General features: G+C 49.4%; 1 protein-coding gene across 1 annotated transcript in view; it reads right to left on the minus strand.

The window, feature by feature from the left end:
• Window positions 1–14,374, minus strand: part of Srgn (serglycin) — a 36,471-nt gene extending 22,097 nt beyond the window's left edge. The window contains exon 1 of the mRNA XM_028886190.2: window positions 14,290–14,374. The gene's annotated coding sequence lies outside the window, so the exon portion shown is untranslated. The remainder of the gene's footprint in view (window positions 1–14,289) is intronic.
• Between the last annotated feature and the right edge of the window lie 2,254 nt (window positions 14,375–16,628).

A 16,628-nucleotide genomic window follows, 5' to 3' on the forward strand; every position in this document is an offset into this window, starting at 1 on the left:
GCAGTGTGTGTGTGTGTGTGTGTGTGTGTGTGTATGTGCAGGAGACATGAGTGTTGGCATAGGCGCATGCAAATATGGATGCCACAGCCCACTTGTGGAGGTCAGGGGACACATTTCAGGAGTCAGTTCTCTCCTTCCATCATGTACCCTAGATATTGAATTCAGGTCGTCAAACTTGGTGGTAAGTTCCTTTACCCACTGACAAAAATGATCATATTCACCAAAGTGACATTTTAGAGTATGTTTGCACCATGAAATTACTCAGGTGAGCCAAGTAACATGCTATTTCACACACAGTTTTGAAGTGAGGTTTTAAAAACCTATTTATTTTCTTAACTTGTATTTCCTTGATTTTTGAGATAAGGTCTTACTCTTTAGCACAGGCTGGACCTGAACTTGCAGCAATTCTCCTGCCTCAGACTCCCAGGTGCTGCTGGGATTACAGGCATGAGCCGTCACACCCAGCAGATCACATTTTCAAGGGAATAATCCAATTGACCCCCAAAGGACAATGACTCCACTCACGACCTTTCAACTCCATGATGCTATGAACATGGAATGCACTCCCCAGGAACTGAATTTCAAACTCTGAGTTTGCTCTTTCTGCGAGCAAGGTATGTGACCCTGTATTCTCCGGCAGTGAGCGAGCTGTGACTCACAGTGAGCTTACAAGCACAGACGGAAGTGAGGAAGACTCCCCGGTGAGCTGGGGAGGGGCAGGCAGTATGTTTGTGATGGGTCAGTGGATATCGTACAGTAAGTCACGAAACACCCGTGCCTTGTTATTATTGCCAATGTCATACAGTGGACCTCGAACCCGTTCCTCCCCAACTGATTCTTTTGTTCAACATTTGCATCTTTTTTTTTTGGTTTTTTGAGACAGGGTTTCTCTGTGTAGTTTTGGTGCCTGTCCTGGATCTCACTCTGTAGCCCAGGCTGGCCTCGGAACTCACAGAGATCCACCTGCCTCTGCCTCCCGAGTGCTGGGATTAAAGGCGTGCGCCACCACCGCCCGGCAACATTTGCATTTTTTTTTCCAGAGCTGAGGACTGAACCCAGGGCCTTGCACTTGCTAGGCAAGCGCTCTACCACTGAGCTAAATCCTCAACCCCTAACATTTGCATCTTAATAGAGAATGAGAATCATTGCAAGACTGATGGTGATCGTTTTAAAATGTAGTCCTCAAGACAGATTTTAGTGCGGTGGGTCACATCTGTAATTCAAGCACTTAAAACCTGAGGCAGGAGGATTGTCATGAACTCGAGACCACCTGCCTATAGTGAAACCCTGTCTCAAAGAACAACAAAAGGCTGGTCGGTGGTGGTGCACGCCTTTAATCCCAGCACTCTGGAGGCAGAGGCAGGCGGATCTCTGAGTTTGAGGCCAGCCTGGTTTACAAAGTGATTTCCAGGACAGCCAGGGCAACACAGAGAAACCCTGTCTTAAAAAAACAAAACAAACAAAACCAATATATCTTCATGCTAAGCCTAATATCACATACATTTAATTCTGCCTCCTGGGAGGCAGAGGCAGGCAGGTCCCTCTGAGTTTGGGGACATCCTGGGCTACATAGTAAGTTCTAGGCCAGCTAGAGACACACAGTCAGACCCATCTATTTGAAAAAAAAAAATGACAAGACAGGTTGAGGTAGGTAGAGGGCTGGGTTAACCAAGGAAGGAAAAGAACATTATGAGTGAATAAGAACTTGCTCAATGTAGTTTAGTTTAAAACCTCAGTCTTCCAGCCTGGTCTACAGAGCAAGTTCCAGGAAAGCCAGGGCTACAGATACCAACCCTGTCTAGAAAAGACAAAAAAACAAATAAACAAACAAAAAACTCAATCATGGAATCATAGAGCTTATGTAGGATCCTTTGCATTTCTTTTTCTCGGCCCCCCCCCCCCCCCCCCAGACAGGGTTTCTCTGTGTAGCACTGGCTGTCCTGGAACTCACTCTGTAGACCAGGCTGGCCTCGAACTCACAGAGATCCTCCTGCCTCTGCCTCCCGAGTGCTGGGATTAAAGGCGGGTGGTACCACCACTCTGCTGGCCTCCAACTCACAATGTAGCCAAAGACGACTTTGAAGTCTTGATCCTCCGGCCCCCACCTCTCAAGGGTTGGGCTTACAGGCTCGCATGCCTACACAAAGTCTGTGCAGAGCTGACGATGAAACCCAGAGCTTTCTGCATGTTGTACCAACTAAACTACATCCCTCTAATCCTTAGGCATCATTTTCGCACCTACGATGCAGATAAGGAAACTGAGTCACAAAAACGTTTAAATGCAATTGGGAATTGATGTCTGGCAGTCTGACCCCAGACCTCCTAGGGCCCATTTTTGTGGCCCTTGCATGAGCTCTCTTTGTAGGAGGAAGGGATTTTCTTCATTGGTCCTATTTTTCCCAACGAGTCCATCTCACCTCTGTCCTGGTAGTGAAAAACCAAACATCTACCTGGCATAAGGCCACACACCTTTAATCCCAGCACTCAGGAGGCAGAGGCAGGCGGATCTCCGGGAGTTCGAGGCCAGCCTGGTCTACAGAGTGAGCTCCTGTCTTAAAACAACAAAGCAGAACCACCACCCTATCTGTCATGAGCGAGGAGAGCCAGAGGGAGCTAACCAAAGCATGTGCCATTACAGGGTCACCAGCGGCTCCTCGGTGGAGTCAGAGCACACCAGTTTCCCTATTATCCAAAGGTTAAGACATTTGCTAGGTTTTGGGGTTTTGGGGGGGGGACAAAGACACCCTCACCCCCAAGTATTTGCACAATACTTTCTAAACCTTCCCAACGGACAAATGACAGTTAGCTGCTCACAGAGGAAGCTTCCCACAAGGCAGCCTGTGTGGTGTAGTGGAAAGGGGGCCTTCACACCTAATAAAACTAAATAAATATTAACTTGCAGGCCTGGGATCAACCAAGAGCCTTGTGCAGGCCACGGAAGCCCTCTCCAGGGAGCTCCAGGCCTGGCTCTCACAGGGTTTTCCCTGACCTCCTGCCTGTCTTTTCCTCAGACCAAGTCAGATGACTTTGCTTTTAGTAAAGTTCACGAGTCTCCATACAGGCTAGTGAGGTGGTGAGCTTGCCACCAAGGTCAATGACCCGAGTTGATCCCTGGGAACCTGCCTGGTGGAAGGAGGGGACCAACTCGCACAAGTTTTACTCTGAAATTACACACACACACACACACACACACACACACACAAAGTCTCAACATTAGCAGGCTGAGCATAATATCTCACACTTGTGAGGTACACATAGAAGGATCAGGAGTTCCGGGCCACATGGTGAGTTTGAGGTTAGCCTAGGCTACATAGTGAAACCCCATCTCAAGAAAAAAAAAAAAAAAAACCCTGAAGTTTCAAGACCTCTAGTGGTGTCATTAGTCCCATAATCCTAATTACTCAGGAGGCTGAGGAAGAAGGACTGAAAGTTCAAGGCTTGCTTGGGCTACAGAGTGAGTTCAAAGCCAGGTTGGACAACTTGGGGAGACCTGGTGTCTCAAAAGAATAAAGGGCTTGGGATATCCTGTGGTAGAGTGCATTCCTAACAAGTGTGAGGTCCTATGCTTAATCCCCAGTACACACACACACACATACACACACACATCAACACACACATGCACACACATGCACATACATAATACACATATGTACACACATGTACACTCACTCGCACACACAAATGTTCACACACATACATACATATGCACACACGCATGCACATATATGCATACACACACTCGCACATACATGTCACATTACTAAAAGCAATTACTCTCAAAAGATGCCACACGGACTGAAGAGATGGCTCAGAGGTTAAGAGCACTGGCTACTTCTCCAGAGGTCCTGAGTTCAATTCCCAGCAACCACATGGTGGCTCAGAACCATCTGTAATGAGATCCGGTGCCCTCTTCCGTCCTGCAGGCAGAACACTGTATACATAATAAATAAATAAATCTTAAAAAAAAAAGATGCCATACATATTGCCTTATTAATGGCACTGTTACAGTCACTAAGGACACCCAAGGTCAGCAAGTAAGAGGTCAGTGAGCAGCCCAATATTTGGAGGCAGAGCCTATATGGCTATCACACAGTCCAGGCTAGCCCAGATCTTCCTGTTCCAGCCTCCCAAATGTTGGGGTTATAGGCTCTGGGCATCTCCTTGCATCCAGACCACTGAGGCCCAGGAGACAACAAACAGGTCATGCGTACTTGTGAAAGAGCCGGGCTGGGAGCCGTTTCCACAAGCCACATTGGTCTGCTTTCCGTTAGCCCAGGGCTTTGCGCAGAGCTGGTCCGGGATGGGGTAAGTCACCCCACCCACAGGGCAGCCACACACAATGAGCATCTTCCTCCCTTCCTCTGGCCCTTTCTCAGAAACCTTATCTTTTGGGTGGCCCCCTTCCTGCTGTTTGTGTTGGATTTTATTTCTTGCAGCCTCTGGCTGCTTCCCAGACCTGGAAAGGCTTTATCCACATCATCCCGACATCCATCTTCACCCCTCACCATCTTCAAACCTTGGTTGAAATTGCACCTTCTTATGGAAGCAGGCCCAGAAACCTCTCCCACATCCTTCAGGGGAGCCACAGTCCCCTAGCTTTCCTCCTCAGCCTTCCCTACAGCGTTAACCCCTCACCTGCCACATTGTAGGATGCCTCGAACACAAAGAAGGAACCTATTGCTCACTGATGTGTTTTCAAAAGCCTAGAAGAGTCCCTGCCTGCAGCAGGTGCTCACAAGCACTAAAATGGTCTAGCCTGTGCTTAATGTCCAGAAATTCATATGCCAGGGCCTCAGGGCAAGATCAAGGAGAGTGTGTCTTCCACACACACCCCAGAGTGCCTGACATGCAGGCCCCTGGGCTCACAATGAACTCTAGTCTGTATAAAATGTTGGGGGACCTGGGGATATAGCTCGATGGTGAGCACTTGTGTTGTGTGCCTGAGGCTTGGGGTTTGATTCTAACACCAGAGGAGTGTGGATTAGAGACCACTTTTCCTATTGCAAGTACACACAAGTGCTGCATCAGTTAAGTTAAATCCTGAGTCCAAACATCTTTTATTTTTAATTATGGTTATATATGTGTGTTTGAGTGTGGGTATGTGCTTGTCCATGCAGGACCCCAGCAGCCGGAGGCACCGAATGCCCTGGAGCTGGAGTTACAGGCGGCTGTGGGTCACTTGACAGGGGTGCTGGGATCTGAGCTGGGGTCCTCTGGAAGAGCAGGACATGCTCCTCACTGCTGAGCCATCCGTTTCTTCTTCTGCCACATGGGGCCCCGATATCAAACTCAGGTTGTTAGGCTTGGCAGCAGGAACATTTTCTCACTGAGCCATCTTGCCAATACCACACACCCGCAACAACCATCTTTAGGGGTTTTTTTTTTTTTGTTGTTGTTGTTGTTGTTTTTGGAGTGCCAGGTATCAAATTCAGGGCCTCAGCAATTAGGCAAGCCCTCTGTCCCCAGCACCCCTAGCTCATATTTATTTATTTATTTATTTATTTATTTATTTATCTATCTATTTATTTATTCATTTATTCATTTATTCATTTATTTATTTATTGTGTATACAGAGGAAGGCACCAGATCTCATTACAGATGGTTGTGAGCCACCATGTGGGTGCTGGGAATTGAACTCAGGACCTCTGGAAGAGCAGCCAGTGCTCTTAACCTCTGAGCCATCTCTCCAGCCCAAAACTCCCCCCCCCCCCAGACAGGGTTTCTCAGTGTAGTTTTGGAGCCTGTCCTGGATCTCGCTCTGTAGACCAGGCCTCAAACTCACAGAGATCCGCCTGCCTCTGCCTCCTGAGTACTGGACCACCGGCCGGCCCCCTAGCTCTTTATACTTCTATTCAACTCCAAAAAAATTGGACTACAAAGACAATAAAGTGTGTGGCATGGTATTGTTCACCTATCATCCCAGTCTCAGAGGATCGCTTCATGTTCCAGGTCAGCCCAGGGCCATACCCTGTCACACAAAAAAGCAAGAAAACAGAGAAGGAAAGGAAAGAAAAGGAAAACGACAACCAAAGAGTAAACTCAAATAAACTTCCAAGCAGGTGCAGAAGAGCCCAGTGCGGTTTGTCCAGACCCTGGGGATCCCTGGGCGCGACCTCGCTGCCCAGTCCATAAGCAGTAGGAGGAGCACCTAGGTATTTCTAACGCTCTCCTCGGCCCAGGACAGGAACCCAGCCCAGGGAAGGAGTTAGGTCCCCCAGCTTCAGAGAAGAATTGTTGGGACTCCAGCTACCGCGAGATTGTTGGCCTGGAAAGGGCATCCCTCCTGCAGTCTTCCCTCTCCACAGGTGACGGGCAAGAGAAAATAGGCCGATTTTTGAGACAGGAGAATTCAATCCGTTTTTAAAACAAAGCCTGATTTAGAAGATTAACCAGCAGTGGAATGTAACCAGAGGGGCCTTTGGAATTTCTAACTCCAGGAGTAACAGATCTTCCAGAAAGAGAAGAGGCCAGGCATGGTGGGTGCCTCCCTCTGAACTCCCAGGCTAGGGTATCAAAGGGAGCACCTGTTTGGCTACATGAGGAATCCGAGGGTAGCCTGGGCCGAACGAAACTCTTGTCTTTAAAACAGAAAAGAAAGGAATGGAGTGGGAGTGGGAAAGATACAAAGGAAAGTACTGTCGTTTACAGAACCAAGACTTGAACCCTTTTCTTATATTTTTGGTTGTGAGCTTAGCCTTTAACGGCTGAGCCATCTCTCCAGCCTGACTTGGACCCTTTTCTAAATTGTGAATTGTAACATTAGAGTCAGATGATGTCTGTGGGGACTGGGGCTTCCGGGGAGACTTCATGGATTCCCTGTGATCTCAGGCCTTTTTGTGTCAATTTCTCCGCCTTTTTGTTTGTTTTTTTGGTTTTGGTTTTTAGAAACAGGGTTTCTCTGCGTAGCCCTGGCTGTCCTGGAACTCACTCTGTAGACCAGGCTGGCCTCGAACTTACAGAGATCCGCCTGCCTCAAGTCTCCCAAGTGCTGGAATTAAAGGCGTGCGCCACTACCACCGGACCTCCCCCACACCTCCTTTTTTTTTGGGGGGGGGGTTTCTATCTATTATCTTTTTAGGAAAGTGAGGACCTATTTGGTCCTCAGCCGTATCTGCCAGGTTGACCACACATCTCCACGCGCTTATGAAGGGGCTAGGGTTGAGGCTGACTGACTGGAGGTGGGAAGATGGAGCATGCCCAGCTCTGTTTTGGAGGCTGGGTGTAATTAAAATCACCCACAGAAAACCAGGGCAGACTCTGTTTATCTTAGCACTTTTCACAGATGAATGCATTTCTCTCTCTCTCTCTCTCTCTCTCTCTCTCTCTCTCTCTCTCTCACACACACACACACAAATGAATGCATTTAACTCTCTCCTCATCCTCCTCTCCCTCTCTTTCTCTCCCTCTCTCCCTCTCTTTCTCTCTCCCTCTCCCTCTCTCTCTCTGTCTCAAGTCCTCTGAGACAGATAAAGAAGCTGAGAGTATAATTTGACCTTTATGGTGATAAAGCCCAGAGGGAGCATGCTAATTCAGGGCCTCCCTGAACGGAGAGGAGTCTAGACCTGTCAACCACCCAGCAGCCGGAGCTGGCTTGCTAAAGCCTAATCGGGGAGCTGGGGAGACAGCTCTGTTTGCAAGCACGAAGACACGAGTTTGATCCCCAAAACCCACATTAATTTAAAAAAAAAAAAAAAAAAAAGGCTGGGCGGTGGTGCACGCCTTTAATCCCAGCACTTGGGAGACAGAGGCAGGCTGATCTCTGTGAGTTCGAGGCCAGCCTGGGCTACCAAGTGAGTTCCAGGAAAGGCGAAAAGCTACACAGAGAAACCCTGTCTTGAAAAACCAAAAAAAAAAAAAAAAAAAAAAAAAAAAAAAAAGCCCGGGCGGTGGTGCACGCCTTTAATCCCAGCACTCGGGAGGCAGAGGCAGGCAGATCTCTGGGAGTTCGAGGCTAGCCTGATCTACAGAGCGAGATCCAGGACAGGCACCAAAATTACACAGAGAAACCCTGTCTCAAACCCCCCCCCCCCAAAAAAAAAGCCTGGGCTTGGTAACCTGTGCTTGTGACTCCAGCACTGGGTAAGTAGAGACAGGCAGGTCCCTGGGTCTCACCGGATGACCGGCCACGCTGAACCTACAGGTTCCAAACCAGTGAGACGCTGGCACCAAAAATAGGTGGCTAGAGCCTGAGGAACTACACCCACTGCTGCCCTCTGACCTACACACACACACACACACACACACACACACACACACACACACACACACACACACGTTGAGGGGGTGGATATCTTATCTGCCCCCTCCAAACCCTTCACAACCGGAGCCGTCTAGACAAACACAAATACATGTGCAGAAATGTCCAGGTAGGCCTCTTAATCCTGCCCGGACAATGCTGTGGGGACAGGCTATTCTGTTTGCGCCCCGGGATGGCATCTCCTATCCTGCGCTTGTTTGTGTGAAACACAGATAGGGAAAGGCCTCTGGAGGGTGTGTGCCAGAAGCCCCAGAGAGGTCCAAGTCCAGAGATAAGGAGGGCCTTGAGACACCTGACTGCTTCGGTCAGCTCCCCACACGGGGTGATCATTACCTCAGGGCAGACAGGCCAGATGAAGCTTGGGCCATCCTGCTGCCCTGCCCATGCCGGGGAGACGGGAGCTGGGCTAGCTTCTTGTGTTGCCTCCGTTAGCTCATAGATGTCTAAGCCCCTCCACCTCACCACGCGATGGCCGCACATGAGACCCACCAGAGCAGCCAGCCATTCACAACCTGTGGGTCCTGATCGCTTTGGGGGGTCCAACGACCCTTTCACAGGGGTCACCTATCAGATTGCTTGCATATCAGTTATTAACATTACAGTTCCTAACAGTAGCAAAATGACAGTTATGAAGTAGCAACGAAAATAATGTTATGGTTGGGGGGGTCACCACCATGTGAGGAACTGTATTCAAGGGTCACGGCGTCAGGAAGGTTTCGCACCACTGCACCAGAGCAAGGACTGTCTGAACCCAGGACAACGAACTCCATGTGCCTGGCCCTCAGTATGTGCCTGAGGCTCAGACGTGGCTGGATCCATGACTACAGACACTATGAGGACAAAGTGCTTGGAATCTGTCACATGAATGCCCCGAGGAAGCTAATGAACTTACCTGAACTCAGTGTCAATTAGCAATTAGCCCCCTCTTCCTCCCAGCTGTTAGGAGGGTGGAGCTGATCCTGTTATTTTGAGACAAGGTTTTATGGAGCCCAGGCTGGCCTCAAACTCGGTTACTACACACCTGAGAATAACCACCGCCGCACACTCCTGAGGCTCCCGAGCGCTGGGATTGCAGGTGTGTTCCCCGACCACCCGTTAATGCAGTGATGGCGATCAGGCTAGCCTCTGCAAGGTGCTAGCCTGTCTCACAAGGCTGTGGGGGTGCCGCATGTACAGCCCTCGGGAGGCAGAGACAGGCAGAGCTCTGTGAGTTCGAGGTCAGCCTGGTCCAACACTCAAGTTCCAGAATAGCCAGAGCTGTTTACACAGAGAAACCCTGTGTGTGTGTGTGTGTGTGTGTGTGTGTGTGTGTGTGTGTGTGTCTGGTGGGAGGGATAATTGAAAAAAATTAATTGAAAAGAATTGACTTACATGAAGCCAAGATGATTCTTGGTTCCTGTAATTCTGGTTCATATGCTGGAAATTACAAACTGTTCTCCATGGGCGGGCTTCCCTGAATTTATTTATTTATATATTTGTTTGTTTGTTTACATTATTGAGGATGAACATGCTAGGTAAGCAGTCTTACCCCTAGAGAATCTCTCTGTCTCTCTGTCTCTGTCTCTCTCTGTCTCTGTCTCTCTCTATCTCTGTCTCTCTCTCTCTCTCTGTCTCTCTCTGACTCAGAGATGCCCGTGGAACACCTGCTCTATCCAGGTCAGTCAGCCAAGCACAGTGGCTCATAGAACTCACCATCCCAGTAGACTTCCAAACTGGGGATGCCAGGAGGCCATTTCATTTCAATGTGAGCGCACCTCGAAAGACTCAGGGACGGGCCCCGCTGCAGGGACTCCATTCTGCGGGGCCCAAAGAAACTGAACTTGATTTATTCGTTTAGATTATTGCAAACAGGCTCTCTCTGCACAGTGCTGGCTGAACTCAAACTCACAGAGATTTGCCTGCCTCTGCTTCTGCCTCTTGAGTGCCGGCCGGGATTAAAGGCACGATCCACCAGGCAGGGTGAAATTTTACATTTTCAGTAGCACAGAAGGGTTTGAGGAAGTCCCGACCGCCAGTAGAGCTGAAACTGCCTCTCCATAAAGAGCAACCTCTGACCACGGGTGGCTGAGGGAACCACCCACCTAGAGGTGAATTCTCTAACCCTACCGGCTGGCCAGGAAATCCAGGCCTCCCAATGCCCCACCAGGGCTGTGCCCTGCACAGAGTGGAAAGGGACCTCTGAGAGGTGGACCTGTAGTTCTTATCTCCATGTGGAACAATGCTTCCAGTCTCCTCAGATAATAGAAATAAGAGCCCGGGGTGTGTGTGTGTGGCGGGGGGGGGGGGGGGGGGTTACCGTAACCCCAGCGTCCTGGAGGCTGGGGCAGCAGGATTATGAGTTTGAAGCTAGCCTGGGCTACATAGTAACTACCTTTAAAAGGCATAGTGGTACACGCCTTTGATTCCAGCACTCAGAAGCAAAAGCAAGTGGATCTCTGGGAGTTTGAGGCCAGCCTGGGCTACACAGTGAGACCCTGTCTCAAAGTGGGGGGGCAGGTATCAAAGGAGGGATGGAGGGAAGAAGAGAAAAAAAAAAAGGAAATAAGAATACACATTCATTTACTCTACTAAAGACTAAAGATTGCCTTGGTAAGCCTTTAGTCCCAGCACTCAGGAGGCAGAGGAAGGTGGATCTCTGTGAGTTTGAGGCCAGCCTGGTCTACAGAGTGAGTTCCAGGACAGCCAGGGCTACATAGAGAAACCCTGTCTCAAACAAAATAAAACAAGAATCTGTTATAGAATTTAAAAAAGGTTACTAGTTAGAAACTGAAATACCTGTGTGTGTGTGTGTGTGTGTGTGTGTGTGTCTGTCTGTCTGTCTGTCTGTCTGTCTGTGTGTCTGTGTGAGTTTTCTCTCCCTATGTGTCAAGACCCAGGACCATCTGTGAACATACGGTGGGATATACTTAGTGGTCAAAATTACCCCGGAAGTTTCCACACACCGAATTCCTCTATTCTTTTTCTCCAAGGGTGGCTTCAGTGTCCGTCAAGCTTTGGGGACTTGCCAACGCATTTATCACGCAGGGTCACACTGTGACAGTTTACTGAGCCTTAGCATGCTCTGAGGGAAGGACGCTGGACCCCACTCTCTGCTTAGAGTCCTGGGGTCTGTAAATAAGGAGCTCTCTCTAAAGCTGCATCCCGCCTCATCTTTGTTAGATGAGGGATGCAGAAGAAGTAACTCCAGGTCCATGAACACCAGAAACCCCAGTGAGCCCAAAATGCGGTTGTTTTGTTTGGTGGGTTTTGGTTTTTGTTGTTGTTTTTGAGATAGGGTCTCACTCTAGCCCAGGCTAGCCTGAACTCTCTGTGTAACCCCAGCTGGTCTCAAACTGGTGACTATCCTCCTGCCTCAGCTTCTCAAGTGGGGAGATTACAGGTTTGAACCTGGTTTAGAATTGTACACAAGAATGTCCCTGGGTTCTTGGGACCCACTACCTGAAGTTAGTCACCCCAAACCTGGATGCACATCAGAACCCCTTGAGGGACTCTGGGGACAGGACAGACAGGATCCCAGGATAAAGTCACACCTCTTTAATTTGTCCTTCTTCCTCATAAATTTCCTGGTGGTCGGTTGGAATATTAATTTATTTAGGTACTGGAGACTGAATCCAGAACTGTAAGCAAGTTAGGTAAGAGCTCTACTGAGCTATATCTCCTCAGCCCCTTTCTTAAAAACAAACAAACAAACAAAACAAAACTCTGTGTGCCTCTGAGTGGCTGGAATTTCAGGACAAGGACATGTGTGGCTTCCCCGACGGTTCTGATATTAGCCAAGACTTTTGGCCAAGGCTCCTCCTTGGACCAGTCAGGACCTAGGCTCCTCCCTCTAGCACGCTATGCCTCAAACAAGATCGCACAGTGTCTCTTGGCTCCCTACTCCGAGGCTCTCTCCACTCCACCTTGCACAGATCATCTCAAGTGTCCAGGGTTAGGGCGTTGCATGGGCACCTATTCTCCAGCTCTGGTTCTCACACTTGGTGCACACTGGGATTAAAAGTAACAAAAGGCCGGGTGGTGGTGGTGCACGCCTTTAGTCCCAGCACTCAGGAGGCAGAGGCAGGCAGATCTCTGTGAGTTTGAGGCCAGCCTGGGCTACAGAGTGAGTTCCAGGACAGGCTCCAAAGCTACACAGAGAAACCCTGTCTCAAAAGACAAAAAAAAAAAAAAAAGAGCTGGGCCTGGCGGCTGGCAGCATATACTTGTAAGCCCCACGCTGGGGAGGTGGCTCCCTGAGGCTCCCTGGCCAGCCAGCCTGGTCAAATCAGCAAGCTCCAGGTCCAGCGACAGACCCTGTCTCTAATACCAAGGCAGAAAACAAAATACACAAGCCAGCGTGATGGCACAACCCTTTAGTCCCAGTACTCAGGTGGCAGAGCAGGTAAATCTCTATAAATTCAAGGCCAGCCTGGTCTATGTGTGAGTTCCAGACCGGCCAGAGCTACGTGATGAGACTCTGGCTCAAAACAAAAACCAACCAACCAACCAAACAAAACTATATAAAAGCCACCGGAGGTGATGCTCTGGCTGACTTCTGGATTACACACACACCTGCATACATAAGCATGTACACACACCATAAAGGATGCAAGCATTCTTTCTGAAGTGGGTATAAGAAATGTATTGGGTGTAAGAAATGTGTTTCTGATATAGTTTCATTCCAATTCTACCTCAAATAAATCTCTCTCCTCTCTCTCTCTCTCTCTCTCTCTCTCTCTCTCTCTCTCTCTCTCTCTCTCTCTCTCTCAGACTCAGTGAGTTCCCATATCCCTTACTGATAAGTGAATTCTGTGGCTACATGACAATCAATATTTGTCTCAATCCAAAACAAACTGCATTTTTTGTTTCTTGAGATGGGGGTCTCATGTAACCAAAGCTGGTCGCAAGTTCGCTATGTAACTGAGGTTGGCCTTGAACTCCCGATCTGCCTGCTTCTGTCTCCCAAGTGCTGGGATTCCAGGCCTACACTACCACATTTCAGGTTTTGTTTGGTTTGGCTTTGCTTTGCTTTGTTTGATCCAGGGCCTCACTCTGTGGCCCAGGCTGGCCTGGAACTGGAGGTGGGTCCACCCTGCCTAATCCAGTGCTGCGTCTTGGACACTCCAGTGGACCAAGTGACATTTCCCCCCTACCCCTCCATCTACACCTTCTCACCCCCCAACCAGGTTTGTCACAAAGTGTCTAGGAGAAGGAATGAACAGACCAACGGTACTCAAAATGGACTGGCCCCCTCGTGAGATGAGGACACCGAGGTTCTGAAAGTGGACTGTCTCACTGCCCCAGACCATGCCATCAGCAAGGGGAGAGCCAGGGTCTGGGTCGAGCTATCTACAAAGACAGGTCTCTTTAGTTTGAGCAATCACCCCAAGATTCTGATCCAGGCCCCCAGACTCCAAGTCAGAGACTCTTTCTACCATCAGCAAAGGGAGACGTTCCCGGAGCACTGTGGAAGTCACAGCCAGGGTCTCCTCAGCAGAAAGAAGCAGCAGTGAAAGAGAACAGCCTGGGCCAGGCGGGGGTGACGCCCGCCTTTAATCCCAGCACTGGGGAGGCTGGGGCAGGAGGATCTCTGGGTTCGAGGCCAGCCTGGTCTACAGAGTAAGTTCCAGGATAGGCAGAGCTACACAGAGAAACCCTGTCTCAAAAAAACCCTAGAGGGAGAGGGTGGGAGAGAGGGAGAGGGGGACGGAGAGGGAGAGAGAGAGAGAGAGAACAGCCTGGAACACAGACTAACATTGCATGGAGTGAAACCTCCAGACTGCCTCCAGTCTCTCCATGTCTCCCAGCCTCAGCCCCTCAGCCCATATGGCCTCGAGTCCAACTCCTTCATTCTGCATTTCTTTTCCTGTGTGGTATAGCCATGGGTGTGTCTAAAGCACAGAGGCCTTGTACCTGGTCATGTCTTCTTTGTAAAAAAAAAAAAAAAAAAGAAAAGGGCCTAATTCCCCCCTAAACCAAGTCACCCACCTCCCAGGAGAATCACCAGGTTCCATTCAGCAAAGACAGGACAGTTCATGCCTCCGGCCACTCACCTGTCTCCGAGCCCTGTGCCTGGCCTTCCTGGGCCGCACTGACAGGAGGAAGATCTGCTGAGATTCTCTTCCCCCGGAGGGAGGCCTTAAGTTGCCTGCCACTTGGCACAGTTGGAATAGAGAAAGCTTAATGAAGAGTCTTTTACATACAATAGGACTGTCTTCCCGTCAGCTGACCCTCTGATCCAACAGAGGGGCTCAGAGATTATGTCTCAAGGCTCACCCAACCCCCGGTGGGGGGGAGGGAGGGGGGGAGTCAGGCAACAGATCCAAGGTCCCACTCCTCTGTGGGCTGGGATTTATTTCTTGTGTTTGGGACTTGGTGTTTTAAAATAGTCTGGCAGCTTCAGAGTGCAGGTTGGTGCCTTGCCTGTGTAAAAAGAGGAAATTGATTCAATCTTAGCACCACAAATAAATAAAAACACAAAAGCGGTGTTACCAAACATGAGTAGGGTGTTTAATTCTTTTTTGTTGTTGTTTTTGTTTTGTTTTGTTTGTTTGTTTGTTTTTCTAGACAGGGCTTCTCTGTGTAGCCCTGGCTGGCCTCGAACTCACCGAGATCTGAGTGCCGGGATTAAAGGCCTGCACCACCACCGCAGGCTGTGATTTAATCCTTAATCCCTTCATCTACTTCATTTTCTCTCCTTCATTCTGTGGCCCAGGCACAGCCAGCAAATGGGGTTTAAGCAGCGTCAGAGTCCAATCATGAGCTTGTCACCAGAGTCCCTGTCCCTCAGTGTGATATTAACCCCCCAGCCCTCAGAGAAGCCTCCATAAGAGAGTAGTGTGGGGAGCTCGGTGCTACAATGCCCGTCTTCCAGGTACCAGGCCAGTTAGACCCCAGCACTAGCAAAAGACAACGCACTGGGAACACTGTCCAAAACCATCCAACTACTCACAGTGTTTATAATATAGTTTATAATATAGATACACAATTGAACTTGCAATTTGCTTCTCCAGTCTGAGGAGTTCGTCTAGAATCTGCCCGTTCTCGTGGATGTATCCTTAACCCAGTCTACGCCTCAGTTTCCCCAACTGTAACAGGAAGTCTCTAGATTCGACTGGCAACCTCAAAGATGGCGATTCCCCAGTTCTCCTGCAAGTCCCAGTTCTCAGAAGTCACGTATCGAAGAGGCACTCGAGAGACCTTGGAAGCCCTGGTGGGTGAACACGTAAAAGGCACAAAGCAAGGTCCTGGGAGGAGATAGAGGAAAGAATGCCTGTCCCAGCACGAGATACTGTCGGCCTTCCCTAGATCAAAGTTTGACCTGATCACGGAGGACTGAGACCCATTGTCAGGCTTGGGGCTGTGGGTGACAGCCAGAGACCACACCTTTCCATCAGACAATGGCCAAGGGATAAAATCCAGCCAGTCAACAATGATTGAGGCAAACTCTGGGGTGTGAACAGGAGTGTGGAGGCTCCTGGAGGGGCAGATGGGCCACTCCCAGGTGAGGCAGTCACAAATTAAGAGGACAAAAAAAAATCAGGGATGGGGTGCTCACCGCTGAGCCCCAGTGCCTGGAACAGTGTGACCCAGTGTTTGTGGGTATCCAATAAATACTTCTGGAATGAATGACTCCTGGTAGAGTAGCTTCAGACAGACGGTGATAGTGCTGTGTAGAAGGATGGTGGAGGCAAAAGGAAGACGAGGCATTAGAATATATGCCTGAAATTCTAACGCCTTCCAGGATACAAGAGGATCGGGAGTTCAAGACCACCCTGGACATGTACTGAATTTGGGTGCAGCAATTATGCCTTTAATCCTAACACTCACGCAGGAAACAGAGGCAGCTGGACTTCTGTGAGTTTGAGGCCACCCTGGTCTATATAGCAAGGCGGGGAGACGGGAGAGGGAAACAGTGGCAGAGGAGAGCCAGCCATGAAACCCTGAGATGTTGGACTGAACAAGTCTCCTCTTAATTTCCCCTTCAACCTGTGGGGGTCACACATACTGGGATCCTGCAGACAACCGCGGGTTGTTCTCTCCTTCTGGTGTTATGTGGGTCCCCGCGATCAGCAGCAGGTTAGCTCAGGAAGTGCTTTTACCAGAGCTGAGACATCTCGCTGGCCCTGGCATGCTGTTTTTGAGGGTCTCTGTGTGTAGCTTGAGTCAGCACTTACTCCTTTTTTGATGGGCAAATAGCCCATCATATACCTGAACCACGTGGTTTCATCCACTCATCCAGGGACAGACATCACCTACAGGTAATACTGTTGTGGACTTGCCACGTGTGGTTTTATTTGGACAGACGCTATTTTTATCTCTCTCTCATGACTGGAACTTCTGGGCCAGTGAGTAGTTCTGTATTTCTTTTTCTTCCTTTCTTTTTTGGTTT

This window comes from Peromyscus leucopus, chromosome 16_21, assembly GCF_004664715.2.
Source record: "Peromyscus leucopus breed LL Stock chromosome 16_21, UCI_PerLeu_2.1, whole genome shotgun sequence".
Classification (NCBI taxonomy): Eukaryota; Metazoa; Chordata; class Mammalia; order Rodentia; family Cricetidae; genus Peromyscus; species Peromyscus leucopus.